We start from the raw sequence: 7037 nt of genomic DNA, 5'->3' as shown, positions 1-7037 counted from the left end.
TCTTGCTTATGTTGGTACTCCATAGTTGCAGCTTTAGATCAGAAGTAGACCAATGAAAAGGATAACATGATGATTCTATTATAAATAGAACCCCATTTAGTATGATCATAATTTGTCTCCTAATTGTGCTGTTTTATAAAGATGGTATAGAGGTTTGCTTTCCACCACTCTTGAGACAAAACTAAAGCACCTATAGACCTTAAAAGAATATTTTTTCTTGGACCAATGTTAGGTATCATGTGCATCACCCCTCTCATGATCATATCTCTCTCTCTTTATATATGCCTGTGGTGTTCTGTTAGTTATTTGAATTTTTTGTTGATGTTAATGTTAATTGTTTTCCAGACATGGGTTTTGTTTGATCCAAGTGTATACTACGTAGAGGGACAGATTGAACATTGATTTGGAGCCCTTCACCTAAGAATTCACCACGTCTTATGGCTATTGTGATTGATGTATTTCAGTAGTTGGAAACTATGTGCTGTGAAGCCATCTTAGTGTGATATCAAGAACCATTATTAGTTTCTTCTTCATCGTCTATTTTCTCTCTTCATCTCATTTTCTTTATCTTTTATTGTAGATCAAATACCCTGAACCTTTTCTTTATTTTCTATTGGAAGTTTATTACTGTTGAGTTGGTCGAATGTTCTAAATTAGAACAAACCTAAAATAAATAAAAACTCGGCTCTCCTACATCACAAATCCACCTCACGTTTACCCTCTCTCCATAAAAACTTCATGTCTACAACTGATAATAACAAAAGGAACAGAAAAAAAAAACATTCAAAAGCTCAATAATTTAGAAGGTGAAAACATTACCTTCGAATACCCCCTTCAGGATAATTTCATTACTGAGTGGAATCCGGTGTTCATCCTTTGTATCATCATCCAAATCCTCATCAAAATCTGACTCCTCCAAATTTGATGGCGGTGGCCGAGGAAGACCGATCATTGATCCATCATCCTCCCTATCTTCATCCGACGAATTCGAAGGTAGTGGCCGAGGAGGTCCAATTATAAAAAAAAACAGTTATTAGTTAAACAAAATGTATGTAAAAAAGTCTAAAGTGGAGAAACTAAATTAATCTTTCTCATTCCAAAAACCCAATAGAATGGCTAGTTGTGCATAAAAAATTGTAACACGAGTAGGTTTAGCATGTTAGCAGTGGCTTCCAGGTCACCCCCATTTGCAGTGTAAACATCAACAAGGGACTGCTCTGATAGACCAGGAAACATGGCCACGAGATGTGCCAGCTCTACTTCAGATTCTTCATCCAAGTTTAGCTTTTCTATTATATCGACTGAAGAAAGTGACTTTGAATCATGCGAACTAGGAATTACCTGGCCCTTCACTGTCCAATCCTTAGAAATGAGTCCTCCTTCAGTGTGATGGATGCTAAAACTACGAGCAGCTTCTCCTACCTCTGGGAACTGGTTTTGTGTAGCTTTCCTATGGTTCTCGAATAAAGGTCTGGTCAAGGCAGTCTTATCTCCAGTTTTAGAATCTCCACAAGTTATCTTGGAAGCTTCGATTTTATTCTCTATTCCTTGTTTGAAGAGCGGTCCGTAGGATGTTGCGTTTGGATTCAAATATGACTTTCCTCTCTCTATTGTCTCAGTTTATGCAAGAAATCTGTCTGCCTAAACACAACCAAAAAGCCCATGAACAGTTAAATTAGATTTGAGAACTCTAGGCCTTCTACTTGGATTTTTTATTTGAACATGATGCTGATTTTAAACTTGAGAAGATTAAAAATAAAAATAAAAAAGGAAGCCAAGGTAATCCTTAAAATAGATAAGATGAAAAAATATTGTCCCTTTTTAATGGGATTTTCACCAATCCTTCTCGGGAGAACACTCAGATTTCCGATTCACTTGCAGCAATTGATCGATGCATTGCTGAAGCAGAGTTCTTGAAAAAAAAAGGAGTGCTTCTTTGTTGGCTATAGAGATGTAAGGACGAAGGGTGGAGGCCATGACAGAGTTGTTGCTCATTCAGGTAGGTACACCAGAGAGAGAGAGAGAGAGGGAGAGAGAGACTTTAAATTGAGAGGAGTGGTTTTAAGTAGTTTGGGTGATTTCAAGCAGTGTATCTTTTTTTAATAAAGAATTTCTTGAATCATGAATAGGCAACTGATACAAAAATTACTGAAGTAGTTGTACAAGTCAAACAGCAACTTAATTATGATCATACCATGATGAAGTTTCTAGTATTCTAACCATCTGCTCGGAAGTAGTTGAATTTGCTTACTATTATCCACTGGTGGCAAAGTAGTGGCCTTTTTGGAAGTAACATTATCTGCAGCCTGTCCATGATTCTGAGCAGTTGGCATGGAGGACTTTGGAGCCTCACTACTCTAACAGCCCAATTTAACAGCCCAAGATTCTTTTTTTTTTTTTTATGAAAAAAAAAAAACTACTGGTGACTCGCATAAACTACAACATTACCTTTTGATGGTATGAAAGAATGAATGTTACTCCATATGTATGCTGCCCAATGCCAGATATATTATTATAAATATAAAAAGAAAAACGAACTAATATAGAAGGATCTTCGGTGCTCTTTCAACAGCACCTTTGAGCTGGACTTAAAGCTTCAATTGAAAAAACAATACTACCCCGCAGCACCATGTTGAATATTGGGAAACTTCCATGGGACTTGACACATCCTTTACACAGAGATGAAAGCACAAACCGAGTAAATAATAACAACATATAACTTTTAATATACTTTGTCTACATCAGACTATAAAGGAAAAAAACCTTTAATAAAGCCACACAATCCACATAGGAACACCATGACATCAGGATCCCTCATAGAGGCAAATATCAAATGATGCAATATAAAATAACCCAATTTTAATAAATAAATCCAATACTAGATTCCCTCGAGAGTCCAATGTAGCAAAGAAGCCTAGCTAACAATGCCTGGCAGAACACCTATACAGGGTTAAAAAAAAGTGCCAATTTGGTTGTTTCTGCAAGTGCTGAGGATACATAGAATATCTCAACCAAATGATAGAAAACATGTATATGTGACAAGTGTGCTGAAAAGCATAAATTCTATGGTCGATATGTAGGATTAACCAAGTACTTCAAGGTTGAGGTAGTAACCTTGAATATCATGGTCTACTAAACGTGTGAATTAAAATATTTAATTGTTCATATATATATATATATATATAAAATGTATAATTAAATGAATCTAAACCAGTTTTGTATGTACGTTCCTAGCCGAGTCTTTACTTTTTTTATTTTTTTTTCCTTTTTATGAAACAAATAGTGTTTATCCTATATGTATATATGTACCATATATACACACCATGATGGCATGCTTCCCAGAAAAATGTCAAATAAGTTTAACACAAGAAAGACATTCAAACAATTGAACCCACAGCATGATCAAACAACGTTCTGTGGAGCAAAGTATTAGTTCCCAAGTTCAAAACCACCTCATATTTGTAAGAAAAGAAAATGGACATTATAAACCAGATTATATATTTAAATAGTTAAAAACATATAAGACAAAAAAAAAAAAAAAACCAATTGACAAGATCCACAGGTGGTTTCACAAGAGTACAATTCTGATTTTATAAGCGGTCCATCTTCCATTAGTCTTGCAAGGAAGCCCGAAGTTAAGGGGATTATAATATCAGTTTGAAAACTTGTTGTATTTCTAATTTTCACCAAATAATCGAGTTATTTCAATGGAGTTCTTAATATCAGTGATGAAGAACTTGAGTGGAAAAAATACCTGGCGCACAAGAAGTACTGTGGAAATAACAAATGTCAAAACTGTTGCTCCCAACTTTCCATAGCAAAGCCCTACACAGCATCACAAAAAAGGCCAGCAACACCTCCTAAACACAAGCAAAAAAGAATGAAGTTACAAACATAAGCAAAACTACAAAACAAAATGCCTTATACGATGAAAGGAACCACAAACACAATCCCTTTTGTTAAAATAAACAAATCCAATGGTCAAGATAAAACATGTATCTTAAGGATAAATCACACCCGATTGTTGGATTTTGCATTTTAACTATTGGGATTGTGCATTTGTTTATGACGAAAATGATGGTGATGATAAAATTATATATATATATATAGGTCAGGTTCGGGAGCCAAATAGAGTTACCTCATAATTATACGCTCCCATCAATAATGTATCTTCTATGATTTCACCATCTAAAATGCAAGTTCAGAGATCCACATCCTACATATTGAATATCAAGTGATCTTGGAAACAAATTAGCAAAAAAAAAATGTGATCCAAAAATGTCTAAAATGGGACACACAATAGTTACAAATTAATAGAAAGAACATAAGTAACGAGGGTTCATACCTTTTGTTGGTGAACACACCGAGCATGACATCGTTGAGCAACAAGAAAATAGAGAAATCCAGGGAAAGTTGAGCAACAAGCAAGCACTCAAGCCAATCAAAAGAAGATTAGAGAAAATCAAAGAAACTTTGTTAGATCCTTGTAAAGCCCAAGCAAAATTTTACTTGGTCCTTGTTGTAAGCATGGCCTAGGAAAAGTTTGCTTGGTCCTTGTTATAAGCATGGCCCAATGAAAAACTCCTAAGGTCCTCCGTGTAAGTATCAACCTAAAATGTCATTAGAAAAAACAAGGAGAGAAAGATCTGGCATGGGGGCAATGCCAAATCAAAAAATGCGAGTGGAATATAGGCATTAGCCAAAGGTGCGGTAGAAGTAGAGTATTTAAGCAAAGGAGTTCCTCTCTTGTGACAAATCATATTTAAACTGCCAGACGAAACACCATTTGGATGTTGGCTTGTGATCTGTAGAATGACATTATTGATCATTTTATCTATGATTCTTTTAGGTAGTTCAAATGGAACCGGATGTCTAGACAAGATGAAGGCAAGCCTGAATTCATATGGATTGTTTACTTTTTCAAACTCAGATGTGGCCCAAATAATTTTGTTACTAACCATGACTGTAAGTCATGATAGTCAATCATCATTAAACGTCCAAGCTATTATATTGTGAACACAAAAAGCAATGTAGCAAAATCCATTTTCCTTAACCATGGTTCCATAATCTAAAACCATTAACAGGTAAATTCAATTGGAGTCGGAATGTAGAGTAGGAATATTTTGGAGGAGCCTTGAATCTTGTCCATCTATTTGGGATCTGTATTGCGAGTACTTTTTTTCCTGTCAAAACCATCTTGAGCAATATACAACGCAAGTTATCTAAACTATCCATGATCATCATCATCATGGTTATCATCATCGTCATGATCATGATCACTTGATGTTATTCGTAAACATCATCATGGGCATTATCTGTCATTATTGTCATGATTGAAATTGCAGGCTTTGTACCGTGTCTAGTCTTATAGGAGGGTGAATAGGACAAATTAAAATTTTCTTTTAAAACGCCCAAATTCTCTAGGTCAAATAACAAATTCAAGTCACCTAGAGCTACTTACCGAAACACCAAGGCAATCAAGGTCTAAAGATTAAGCTAAGTGATAGGCAACCCTTAGAAGATGAACTTTAAAACATGACGATCATGGAATGGAATTCAAGATATGGCATACATGGAATGAGACATTTGATTTATAGTGGTTTGGCAAATTGCCTACATCCACTTTACTCTAGGTTATTGGTGTTCACTATCCAAAAGAGGTTCTAGGTTCACTTCAAACCTTACACGAAATTTTTCCCTAAGCTAAACTCCAAAACCTTCTTGACACTTGACAAGAGTCCTAGATTCAAACAAGTGCTTGGTTTTTGACAAGGCCAAACCAAGAAAGTGTTCTCCCTCTCTTTGGGGTACTCCTACTCCAACCAAAATAACAAGAAAATAAAGGAAAGCAAAAAGAAAGAGGTGATTGTGATCCCATCTTATGAAGCATCAATGAAGAAAAAGTGGAAAGAAGGTTTGAATCCATTAATTTACAGAAGAAATAAGTTATAAATAGGAAATGAAAGTAAATTACTCGCCAAAATATAGCTTAGGCTATCTATAAAAAAAATATATAGTAAGGCCCAAGTAAAATCCAATAAGAGAAGCTCAAACTACACTTTGACATAATTTTCACTTTATTTTTCTTCCAAAAAAGTTCTCTCTGAATATCTACAGAACTCCCCCTATTTAGGAGAGTTTGTTACAAAAAGAAAAATGAAGTTACAAAAATACCCCAATAAAACATAGAAAAATTCTCTATCATTCGCTATTTAAGCAAATGGTTGCTTTAAAAGCTGTTTCTTGTCCTATTTCTTCTAAATTCCTTCCATTGTGTGTTTTCTTCTTCAATTCTCTTGCTTGTACTACTCTTTTTGACCAAATTTTTGTCTATTTTAGACACCAAATGATTTGAGTCCATGGTACCATACAACTTTTACAAAGTTGGTTCCCACTTCCACTTGGCACAATTACTTCAAAATCTTTGTCTTAAGCAATCTTGGTCAATAAATCAAACTCCTAACAAAATCTTGTTTGTCAAGAAACTTGACATGATAAATCTCCACTAAAACGTATGGCAAAAAATGGGTTTGACATGACCTAAAATCTGAGTTATCAAAAATCCCAGTTTAACGGGGTTTGGAACCTTCGAGTAGATCCAAACTTTAAAAAATGGATCGAATATGGTTTGATGTGCCTTGATCCGAGTTGAATGTGTAGAGCACATAACAAGTACATAATACCACAAATCACAAGTAACTTAACTAAAATAGGCTAGTTTTTTAAAAATTTGAGTTTATGCATTCTTAAATACTTAAACAATACTTTTTTATGAAAACTAATAGTCACAATCCAAAGAATTTATTTGTTAACATATGAATTTATGCTTCATACAATTATAAAAAAGTTTGCAATTATCATGGGTGAATATGTCAATTTATTTACAAATGCACACACAATTTTTTTCAAATTTTATTTCTTTTTACTGGCTACATTTATATTTTAATTTGTTACTAGATATTATATTAGTAAAATGTCAAAAGAAAACTTGTATATATCATAAGTGGTCTTCCATTTGTGTTGTATATTTTATAGTG

The 7037-nt window shown here is 34.4% G+C and overlaps 1 long non-coding RNA gene across 1 annotated transcript; it reads right to left on the bottom strand.

The window, feature by feature from the left end:
• Positions 1-907: 907 nt before the first annotated feature.
• On the bottom strand, positions 908-6751 carry LOC147380927 (uncharacterized). The gene is made up of 3 exons (XR_015174952.1): positions 4139-6751; positions 1342-3860; positions 908-972 (listed from the first exon to the last, which is right to left on the bottom strand). It is a non-coding gene; the product is annotated as an uncharacterized LOC147380927 (long non-coding RNA).
• Positions 6752-7037: the final 286 nt, after the last annotated feature.

Source organism: Akebia trifoliata, unplaced genomic scaffold (genome assembly GCF_017979445.1).
Source record: "Akebia trifoliata isolate Shusen 1 unplaced genomic scaffold, ASM1797944v1 Contig00875, whole genome shotgun sequence".
NCBI classification, from domain to species: domain Eukaryota; kingdom Viridiplantae; phylum Streptophyta; class Magnoliopsida; order Ranunculales; family Lardizabalaceae; genus Akebia; species Akebia trifoliata.
Note: the sequence above shows the minus strand (reverse complement) of the source record. Positions and strands in the feature narration are given on the sequence as shown.